The sequence below is a fragment of the Lolium perenne genome, chromosome 4 (assembly GCF_019359855.2).
Source record: "Lolium perenne isolate Kyuss_39 chromosome 4, Kyuss_2.0, whole genome shotgun sequence".
Classification (NCBI taxonomy): Eukaryota; Viridiplantae; Streptophyta; class Magnoliopsida; order Poales; family Poaceae; genus Lolium; species Lolium perenne.
Window position 1 is genome coordinate 84851401 of NC_067247.2, and position 11643 is coordinate 84863043.

Genomic DNA, 11643 nt, shown 5'->3' on the forward strand with positions numbered 1-11643 from the left:
TGTACCATTTGCTTTCTCACTGGTGTTACACAACAGATAAATGTTTGAAACTTGTTGGAGATGATTAAGAAAACATTCAGTAATCCTACAGAAGTGGAATCACTCAATTAGGTTCAAAAATGGATTTTTGATGAATTAAAAGCTAACAGCCATGTCTGCAGAACACACAGCATAAGTTTAATTCACCAAAAATCATACACACATCATAAAAATATGAGGCTTGCTGCATCTGAAAGGTATTGAATAGGTGGTTCTTACCCAATTGGTTTCATTCAAAAATTCGTTTCCAAGCTCCTGGTTTAATTCGACAAAGTCAGATCTGACCAGATATTGATCTGTGAACCATTTCAGTTTCAGGAGGTCAATCGAAGTGAAACCACCGCCAAAATGAAGGTACTGAAGAGGGCTTTCTCCCACAGTTGAGTTTGCTCAAAAAGATTTCGTAAAACGGAAGAAATCTCACAAACAGTGATTCTGCATGTTTGCAGAACTTTATTTACCATGCAAAATCCGTAACGAATTTGAGGATGAGACCAACGCCAAGTTGTAGATCTTTTCAATACCTATCTGCGGAACTTTGAATCACTCGATTTGGATCTGCATACAAGATTTGGCGGATTTTACAAATTCGTACCAGAATCTGAAACAGCAAGATACAGAAATTACTGCAAGGTTTTGGACGAACTTTGCTCAAGAACTTCAGATCTGAGGATAGCTCAAGCTTCTCCATGCTTGGACCAACATGCACCTGCATCAAGATCCAATCTTAGCAAGGGAGGAAGAAGAAGAGGAGAGAAAACCATCTAGGGTTGGGGAGAAGAAGGAGAGGGAGGCTCTAATGGTGAGGGAAGCTTGAGGGAGGAGGGAGCTTCATCTAGGTGGATTTCCATGGCCATGGCCGGCCATGGAGCTTGGGAGGAGCAGCAGCTCGTGGGTAAGAGGTATGAGAGGAGTGTGAGGGAGTGGAGGAAGGAGTGGGGAGTGAAAAATGAGAGCAAAGAGAGGAGGGGGTGGCCGGCTATGAGGTTTTATAGAGGGAGGGAGTGGTGGCAGCTCTTCACTTGATTGGCCAAGGTGGGTGGCTGCCCATTTAGTGATTGGGGTAGTTGGGAGGCAAAGCTTGTGGAGGAAGGAAAAGAAGAGGAAGGGGCTGGCCGAAATTTTTGCCATGCCAACATAATTGGCCGGCTCCATTCTTGCCAAATACAAGTGAACAATGTGAGGGAGAGGCACAACATCCATGTGAATAGATATGTGCATGATGTTGAGGAGAAAATGTCAAAGAGTGACTTTGATGATGATAAAAATAGAAGTAGATACATATAGATAGAAATAATGGGAAGGGTGACATGTACTCCAAGGATAATTGTTACCACTATGGTTGGGACTAACAAAAGATGAAAAATAGACCCAAAGGTATATTTGATGATTAGAAGTTTTTATTTGAATTCAATTTTGGAAGGATTGGGATTGATCACATGCAACAATGCATGAGCCTGTCAAGGTAGATGGGATGGTGAGTTAAGTATTCCAATACTCACAAGGATGAATATTGTGACATAAATCATCAATTCATGAGGTCAATGTGATAATAGAAAAGAATAGAGGATTGAGATGGATATGATGAAACATAAGTTGCTATTCAAATAAGAGGTCAATAGGGAGTGATTTGAAAGTATCAAATGATCATCCATTTGATCAAAAATTGGGGGATGGAGGGGATACAATGTGGTGGATCAGAGATGTGCATAAGATGTGCAAGAGTTGCCATTTGAAAAAGAGTTTAATTGAAGCGTATGGGACACACCTCAATTGTCTAGAGACAATTGGGAATGAACTCAAGTGGAATTTTGAAGATGTTGAGAGAAAACTAGTTGGAACATAGGAGTTCAAAATATTCTACTTACTTTCTCAAGTAAAGTAGAGTTTTTCTCAAATTTAAAGTAAACAAGAAATGGTATAGGTACCATAAACAAGCCTTTTGTTAAAAACAAAACAAAACAGAGAGTGATGTTTTAGAAATCAGTACTTGGTACAAATGGGATGAAAAACAAAACCCATTTTAGTTCCTTGTTTTCTTTGAAGAATTATTTTGAAAAGATTTAATAAAACTAGAAGTAGTTTTGTGATAAAACTAGAGAAGGAAAATCAATAGGACCTTTGAGAGAGAAAACTTATTTTAGGGAGAAGTGTTCTCAAGGGTAGATGGTGGATACAAAATGTACCCATCATTCCCACTCTTGGTTTTGTGAAGATTTAACTTGAATAAAAACAAGAGGTGAAAATAAAGAAAGTGATCTAGTGCAGAAACACTGGATAAGGTATGAGATCAAGTTGAATATAGGAGTTGCAAGGATAGATTGAGACATGCAGGACGTGGAGGTTGAAGAGGATGTTGCATGGATGAGATCCATGCATTGAAGTCAACAATAATAGTTGTGGGTGCTTAGAGATCAATTGCCAAAGTCTGGACATTTAAGCCTGTCAACACAGATGGTCGACATGGCCTCAAAATCAACAAGGATGAGTGGGTATAAGAGAGGGATGTAGCTAGGGGAAGATGATCCCAAGTTTTGAATTAAGGATGATTGAGCTAGGTTGCACCACAAGGAGAAAAATCAAGGTGGCACACTCAGGTTGTCATCAGGAGAGAGGTTTGATGTAGTAAGAAGGAAAATAATTCTTCCTAAGCCACACATGTGTTTTATTTAGTGAGTTGCTTGTTTAACCACTAGAGGTGTTGTTATTAAGGGTAGCTCAAAACAAAACTCAACAAGCAAATCAAGACAATTTATCTACCAACAGATCAAGGCAATTCATCATAACAAACAGATCAAGGCAATTCATGTTAATTAGTCTATAGAAAAAGTTTTTGTTACCCCTAATTTTTGCACTTTGGATAATTAAACAAGCTTGCAAAAAGTTGGGGTGTTACAGATCTTCCACCCTTAAAATAATCTCGTCCCGAGATTACTGAGCGTAGAACTGGAGGGGTTGTAAAGCTTAACGAAAGTTAGACTCCATTCTTCTGTCGGCGTGCCGTTGTTGAGAGGGTCGCAACTTCGGCTTCTGAGAGACATGTTAGATTTCTTCCGAGGGAAAGCTTCGTGAAGGGTTGACTACTCCATGCAGGTGTTGGATCTGTAGCTTCTTCACGATCCTGGCGGAGGTTCAAGACTGTGGGAGGCTTAGTGCACCCAACGGTGCTTGAGCAGGGCTGAAAACCTTTTTAGAGTTAGCTTGATTTTAGTGGAAGACGAAGTCTTCCACCCTTAAGATTTTTCATCTGGTTCTCGGAAAACTCAGAGCTTCTGCCTTGTAGTTCTGTCTGGGGCTTCTGAAGAAGTCATCGGTCTTCCTTGTTCAGCTGAAGGATCTTCGGGGGCGACGTGCAGACCACAACTTCAAGAGGCACTCACGGTGTTAACTCAACCATATGGGACGCGCGGTGAGTTAGTAAGTTGAAGAAATGCATGGTTGGTATCCATATGAAGCCGCAACAGAGGGCGTCGAAGACAATCTTCAGCTTGAGAGTCGGGGCTGACTTATACCAGATAAGAAGTGAGCGGGTAAATTACACCTAACCTTGAGTCTTGAGGTATCTTCAGGAGCTTCACTTGATGAGGACCAGATGAACCATGTGATGTAGCTTTGCTTTGATGCTATTGCTCTCTCAGCTTGTTAGACAGTGTGTTAGAGGGTAGTTTTAAAAAGATATCCTCGAGGTTAGCGCGATTATGCTCTGAGGTTAGACCAAGTTAGTATGTCTTCTTGCAGAGGTGCAGTCACTCTTGAAGGTATGGGCTTCTGCTTTCTTGGCGTAGTAGAGATGCTTCAGTTGATCTTGAAAGTAGTTATCGAAGATAGGGGCCTGGGTTAGTTTTTCCGACGGTTGAAAACAACTGTTAACAAGGCTAACTTCTCAGAAAACTAGCAGTTAGCATTTTAACGGCAAGGTAGATGAGGGTGAAAACATCTTAGAGAGGCTTCCTACGCTGGGTTATCACACTCAGAATGTTTTTAGACCTAAATAGCAAGACAAACACACACACAACAAACAGATACAAACACTCAAGGCAGCACACTAGGGAAATACAAGCAATCATCAAACCAGACATGGTACTCTAAGTACCCAGAAATTCCTAATGCGCGGGGGTAGCTCAATCAAAGAGATTGAGTTTGTCCTATCCATCCTATAGGTTTGGGGGCTGGTCACATATGTCGCCGTCTTCATATTGTCAGCATCAACTTCAACTTGGATCATTGTAGCAGTTGGTGGTGAAGGGGCCGGGTGTTGAGCCGTTGATGTCGAAGTGGAGGCGGAAACTATGTAGAACTTCTAGTCTCGACATCCCGGAAACATGAGGTCTTTGAAGAGGTAGCTATTGAGGTGCTCCCGAAGTTGGCAACTTCTGGTGGCTGGCCTAAAAATTACTAGTCAAGAAACTGAGGACTTGATCCCTGACGACTGCAAAAAGTGCATGTCCACGGAGGAACAGGGTCAGCTCCTTGACAGACTTTGGTGATAACCAAAGACATGATATTATCATTCTTTTATGTGCACACTAAGTCGGCCTCCAATCTTCAATAGCTGTCGTTGGAGATTCATGAGTCTTCCTGTGGGATTGATGTATCTTTGAGTTCGAGTCTCCGGTCTGAGTTGGAGACATCGTCCAATATGTAGGTTTGAAGTGGATGAGACAATAGAGTAAGAATTTTCAAACACTTCTATAAAGCGGAGAGATAAGAATTTAGAAGTTTTGAAGAAACAAGAGGAGTAGAAGCTATGCTTCCGACTAAAGAAATAATTTGTTTCATAAATAGTTTTTTCCCAATTACTTGTCTCCTAACTAACGTCCATGCTAACTAAGGTCTCCTACAGTCAGGATGGCTCTGATACCAGCTCTGTGGGGACCCCGGACTAACGGTCCGAAATACCCTGTTATGTATACAGTTCACGATCCCATGATCAGTGTGTCGTGAACACATAACCGAACTGATATCAAATTACACCATCCATTACAAAGCGGAAAAAGAAAATTACAATGAGGTCACATGACCAATACTTACATAATAGCCTCGAAGGGCCTAACTAAACATCAGAGTAGCATCATCACTTCAGCAGCGTAGTACCCAAGTCATCTGCCATAACCCTACAGGCAACTGACTGGGAAGACGTTCCTAGCTCGCATAGACGTCGTCAACTCCTTCTTCATCTGTCGAAGTCCTCCAGGTCTGGCCAAGTAAATAGCCAGGGACAAAGCCGTGAGTACATTTGAATTGTACTCGCAAACCATCAAGAAGGTGATAACAATTCTAACTAAAGAAGACAAGAGAGGAAGAATAGTTTCTCTGGTGGATATAGCATGTGAAAGAGAATCAGTTTCTCTTGTGGATATAGCATGTGAAAGAGAATCAGTTTCTCTTGTGGATATAGCATCCCACATCACAGTTGAAGGGGACACTAAGAAAGTCCTATGACATCTCTATATCTTTGTTAAAGCAGAGTTCCTCTACATGAAACACTAGGAAGGGTCACCCTCTTTTGTTTCATTTTCCTCGACCATCTCCACATGGTCGGCACACCATCTTTCCCGTACCCTTCCGGTACTTCCAACACACATTTCCTTTGGAAATCATTTTCAAAACCAAAACTCGACACAGCTCCAGTAACGGCCATCCCAACCGTCCATGACCGCGGACGCGGCTATTCGAATAGTTTTGACTCTGCAGAGTTTGCACACTTTCACCACAACTATCCAGATACCTATCGTGTGGGCATCATCCCCGCATAACGACATATGCCACGACGGATACCCGGACATAACCTTTCGCCCATTCGACTTAACACGAGGTCCTACCCTATGGAGTATGTACCTCCCCGGCACCGTGGCAGCTCACCTCCTCTAGAGCGTGGCTCCACCGCCAAGCCAGGAGACCCATAGTGTCTTCCGGACGGGTCAGCCCCGAAGGCCTCCCGTTATACTATTGTCCCAACCTCGACAACCCGGACTCGGGGGTAACCGTACCCTTGTATAGTTGTGCGGTGCCTCATGCTAAGAAGAACAAACGTCAAGTTAAGCCCCGTGCCCACGTTGGAGTAGCTATGGTTGCGCTGTGTAATTGTTCCGGGCGAATACAAAGAACCATGTGTCGTTTTTTTTCTCAAAACCCAAGTCACACACATATTCCTTTTCTCAAACATCTTTGACAAGATCCTTTTTGCCTTCATAAACCATACACTTGGGTAAGGTTATCTTACCCAAGGTTTTCATAAACATTTACAACAAGGTAAACCTTGAGGGGTTCCCAACCTAAAGTTTTATGTAGGAGCTAAGATATAACAATGGCATGATGCTAGACGTCATACCTCTAAGGAGATGATAATTGAGGTGTCAAGGGGATCATACATGCTTAGGATAAGCACGCATGGGGACAACATAAGTAGGAGGATTCAACAAAGGGTCATGATGTTGATCATCATACCACTAAGAAGATGGTAAAATAGGTGGTCAAGGGGGCATACATGCTCGGGGTAAGCATGCATAACAACAACAAGGGGTTCAACATACTTGGGAGTAAGTATGTATAGCATCAACAAGAGGTTCGGCACACTTGGGAGTAAGTATGCATAGCATCACAAGGTAGAAGGTATAACAAGGGCATGATACTAACCATCATACCACTAAGGGGTGCAAAAAGGGTGTCGAGAGGTCGACACACTCAAGGTAAGTGGGCATACCCATCACATTTAGAGGGTACACCATGATCATGATGTTGACAACCACCATTCACAAAAAGGGGTTTGTCGTCGAGGTGCCAAAGAGAGTAAACATGCTCACGGTAAGCATGCTCCGACAACAAAAGTAGAAATCACACAAGATAGATCGAGAGACAATAGTAATAACAAAGTAACCACAATATGTGATTCAATATTCAGAGATCAAGAGATGGCTTGCCTTGGCTTATTTGTCCCTGGACTTCTTCAACTTCATCAATATAAGAATCCCGTCAATATAAATAAAATCCTTGTCCGAACCACTTCTTCTTCTTCTCCGGAATCGTTCGCATCTATCGTCGGAAAATATAAAAGGAACACAATCAATCATATTGCACCAATCATAACAAGCATGCAACATTCAACAATCAACAAGCAATAGCTAACCACCTTACTACGGGCTAACATACAAAGAACTTATAGATACTGCAAAGCAACTAAAAGAGAACCCATTTTATTTACCTAGTAAAGGTATGAGAGTATCACAACTTAGCAATTGCCTTTCTCGGGTATCACCATGGTATAAACGAAATATCCCCTGGTAGATAACATCCTAAAGAGGACAAGTGCATTAGTTTGACATCAAATACAATCACAAAGCATTTTCAAACATTTTTGAAAAAGTAGAAAACAGTTTTCCTAACTTAATTTGTTCCCATAACACTACAACCAAAAACAAATAGGAAGCAAACCATATACCCCATCATTTGAAAACTTAAGCAAAACAAAAGAGCTAATGTTAGGTTGCAGAGGTTTGGTTTTGCAAGCATAAAACAAAGGTTGCCCATCTCTACTAAAAAGAGTTGGTCAAGGGTTTTAAATAAACCGAAAAGTTTTGCTTCAACAATGCATGTCACACATATACCTTACTAACAGCAACAAATATGTATGAACAGAGACTAATAATATTTTTCCTAGATAGCCAGTACTAATACAAGACTAACCCAATTGGAATCACCTAAAAATATTAAACCTACAATTTTAGGAATTTCTTTGAATCTGACTGTACAGAAAACAAGATCTGTAAGCCATAAATCATAGAAAAGTCCTAAAAATATGAGGCCACTTGAATTTGAAAGGTAATTAAACAGAGATGCATACCCAATTGGATTTGGGTTCAAATTGTTTCTGAAACTCTCACAAATGGATTGACAAGTTTACTGCATGTCTGTACCATTTGCTTTCTCACTGGTGTTACACAACAGATAAATGTTTGAAACTTGTTGGAGATGATTAAGAAAACATTCAGTAATCCTACAGAAGTGGAATCACTCAATTAGGTTCAAAAATGGATTTTTGATGAATTAAAAGCTAACAGCCATGTCTGCAGAACACACAGCATAAGTTTAATTCACCAAAAATCATACACACATCATAAAAATATGAGGCTTGCTGCATCTGAAAGGTATTGAATAGGTGGTTCTTACCCAATTGGTTTCATTCAAAAATTCGTTTCCAAGCTCCTGGTTTAATTCGACAAAGTCAGATCTGACCAGATATTGATCTGTGAACCATTTCAGTTTCAGGAGGTCAATCGAAGTGAAACCACCGCCAAAATGAAGGTACTGAAGAGGGCTTTCTCCCACAGTTGAGTTTGCTCAAAAAGATTTCGTAAAACGGAAGAAATCTCACAAACAGTGATTCTGCATGTTTGCAGAACTTTATTTACCATGCAAAATCCGTAACGAATTTGAGGATGAGACCAACGCCAAGTTGTAGATCTTTTCAATACCTATCTGCGGAACTTTGAATCACTCGATTTGGATCTGCATACAAGATTTGGCGGATTTTACAAATTCGTACCAGAATCTGAAACAGCAAGATACAGAAATTACTGCAAGGTTTTGGACGAACTTTGCTCAAGAACTTCAGATCTGAGGATAGCTCAAGCTTCTCCATGCTTGGACCAACATGCACCTGCATCAAGATCCAATCTTAGCAAGGGAGGAAGAAGAAGAGGAGAGAAAACCATCTAGGGTTGGGGAGAAGAAGGAGAGGGAGGCTCTAATGGTGAGGGGAAGCTTGAGGGAGGAGGGGAGCTTCATCTAGGTGGATTTCCATGGCCATGGCCGGCCATGGAGCTTGGGAGGAGCAGCAGCTCGTGGGTAAGAGGTATGAGAGGAGTGTGAGGGAGTGGAGGAAGGAGTGGGGAGTGAAAAATGAGAGCAAAGAGAGGAGGGGGTGGCCGGCTATGAGGTTTTATAGAGGGAGGGAGTGGTGGCAGCTCTTCACTTGATTGGCCAAGGTGGGTGGCTGCCCATTTAGTGATTGGGGTAGTTGGGAGGCAAAGCTTGTGGAGGAAGGAAAAGAAGAGGAAGGGGCTGGCCGAAATTTTTGCCATGCCAACATAATTGGCCGGCTCCATTCTTGCCAAATACAAGTGAACAATGTGAGGGAGAGGCACAACATCCATGTGAATAGATATGTGCATGATGTTGAGGAGAAAATGTCAAAGAGTGACTTTGATGATGATAAAAATAGAAGTAGATACATATAGATAGAAATAATGGGAAGGGTGACATGTACTCCAAGGATAATTGTTACCACTATGGTTGGGACTAACAAAAGATGAAAAATAGACCCAAAGGTATATTTGATGATTAGAAGTTTTTATTTGAATTCAATTTTGGAAGGATTGGGATTGATCACATGCAACAATGCATGAGCCTGTCAAGGTAGATGGGATGGTGAGTTAAGTATTCCAATACTCACAAGGATGAATATTGTGACATAAATCATCAATTCATGAGGTCAATGTGATAATAGAAAAGAATAGAGGATTGAGATGGATATGATGAAACATAAGTTGCTATTCAAATAAGAGGTCAATAGGGAGTGATTTGAAAGTATCAAATGATCATCCATTTGATCAAAAATTGGGGGATGGAGGGGATACAATGTGGTGGATCAGAGATGTGCATAAGATGTGCAAGAGTTGCCATTTGAAAAAGAGTTTAATTGAAGCGTATGGGACACACCTCAATTGTCTAGAGACAATTGGGAATGAACTCAAGTGGAATTTTGAAGATGTTGAGAGAAAACTAGTTGGAACATAGGAGTTCAAAATATTCTACTTACTTTCTCAAGTAAAGTAGAGTTTTTCTCAAATTTAAAGTAAACAAGAAATGGTATAGGTACCATAAACAAGCCTTTTGTTAAAAACAAAACAAAACAGAGAGTGATGTTTTAGAAATCAGTACTTGGTACAAATGGGATGAAAAACAAAACCCATTTTAGTTCCTTGTTTTCTTTGAAGAATTATTTTGAAAAGATTTAATAAAACTAGAAGTAGTTTTGTGATAAAACTAGAGAAGGAAAATCAATAGGACCTTTGAGAGAGAAAACTTATTTTAGGGAGAAGTGTTCTCAAGGGTAGATGGTGGATACAAAATGTACCCATCATTCCCACTCTTGGTTTTGTGAAGATTTAACTTGAATAAAAACAAGAGGTGAAAATAAAGAAAGTGATCTAGTGCAGAAACACTGGATAAGGTATGAGATCAAGTTGAATATAGGAGTTGCAAGGATAGATTGAGACATGCAGGACGTGGAGGTTGAAGAGGATGTTGCATGGATGAGATCCATGCATTGAAGTCAACAATAATAGTTGTGGGTGCTTAGAGATCAATTGCCAAAGTCTGGACATTTAAGCCTGTCAACACAGATGGTCGACATGGCCTCAAAATCAACAAGGATGAGTGGGTATAAGAGAGGGATGTAGCTAGGGGAAGATGATCCCAAGTTTTGAATTAAGGATGATTGAGCTAGGTTGCACCACAAGGAGAAAAATCAAGGTGGCACACTCAGGTTGTCATCAGGAGAGAGGTTTGATGTAGTAAGAAGGAAAATAATTCTTCCTAAGCCACACATGTGTTTTATTTAGTGAGTTGCTTGTTTAACCACTAGAGGTGTTGTTATTAAGGGTAGCTCAAAACAAAACTCAACAAGCAAATCAAGACAATTTATCTACCAACAGATCAAGGCAATTCATCATAACAAACAGATCAAGGCAATTCATGTTAATTAGTCTATAGAAAAAGTTTTTGTTACCCCTAATTTTTGCACTTTGGATAATTAAACAAGCTTGCAAAAAGTTGGGGTGTTACACATAGTCCAGGGGTGAACTACTCACACATCACTCCGGAGGCGACCATGGCGGTATAGAGTCCTCCGGGAGATGATTCCCCTCTCCGGCAGGGTGCCGGAGGCGATCTCCTGAATCCCTCGAGATGGGATTGGCGGCGGCGACTGATGTCTACTTCCCCCTCCTTTTCCTGTAGACAGTGTTGGGCCTCCAAGAGCAGAGGTTTGTAGAACAGCAGCAAGTTTTCCCTTAAGTGGATCACCCAAGGTTTATCGAACTCAGGGAGGAAGAGGTCAAAGATATCCCTCTTATGCAACCCTGCAACCACAAAGCAAGAAGTCTCTTGTGTCCCCAACACACCTAATAGGTGCACTAGTTCGGCAAAGAGATAGTGAAATACAGGTGGTATGAATATATATGAGCAGTAGCAACGGTGCCAGAAAATAGCTTGCTGGCGTGTAGTTGATGGTGGTAGTATTGCAGCAGAGGTAACGCAAAGAAACAAGAAACAAGCAGTAGTAACTCAACAGTATTTAGGAACAAGGCCTAGGGATTATACTTTCACTAGTGGACACTCTCAACATTGATCACATAACAGAATAGATAAATGCATACTCTACACTCTTGTTGGATGATGAACGCATTGCGTAGGATTACACGAACCCTCAATGCCGGAGTTAACAAGCTCCACAATTTGTTCATATTTAAGTAACCTTATAGTGTAAGATAGATCAACATAACCAGATAGATCACATCAATACCATCATAATGATAATTAACT

General features: G+C 41.0%; 3 long non-coding RNA genes across 3 annotated transcripts; all 3 read right to left on the minus strand.

The window, feature by feature from the left end:
• Window positions 1-244: 244 nt before the first annotated feature.
• Window positions 245-828, minus strand: LOC127293174 (uncharacterized). Its single transcript, XR_007845647.2, has 3 exons — window positions 686-828; window positions 501-597; window positions 245-335 (listed from the first exon to the last, which is right to left on the minus strand). It is a non-coding gene; the product is annotated as an uncharacterized lncRNA (long non-coding RNA).
• A 3996-nt stretch (window positions 829-4824) lies between these two features.
• Window positions 4825-7353, minus strand: LOC139830866 (uncharacterized). Its single transcript, XR_011744371.1, has 3 exons — window positions 7241-7353; window positions 6960-7071; window positions 4825-5235 (listed from the first exon to the last, which is right to left on the minus strand). It is a non-coding gene; the product is annotated as an uncharacterized lncRNA (long non-coding RNA).
• Window positions 7354-8191: 838 nt separating this feature from the next.
• Window positions 8192-9736, minus strand: LOC127293173 (uncharacterized). The gene is made up of 3 exons (XR_007845646.2): window positions 8633-9736; window positions 8448-8544; window positions 8192-8282 (listed from the first exon to the last, which is right to left on the minus strand). It is a non-coding gene; the product is annotated as an uncharacterized lncRNA (long non-coding RNA).
• Window positions 9737-11643: the final 1907 nt, after the last annotated feature.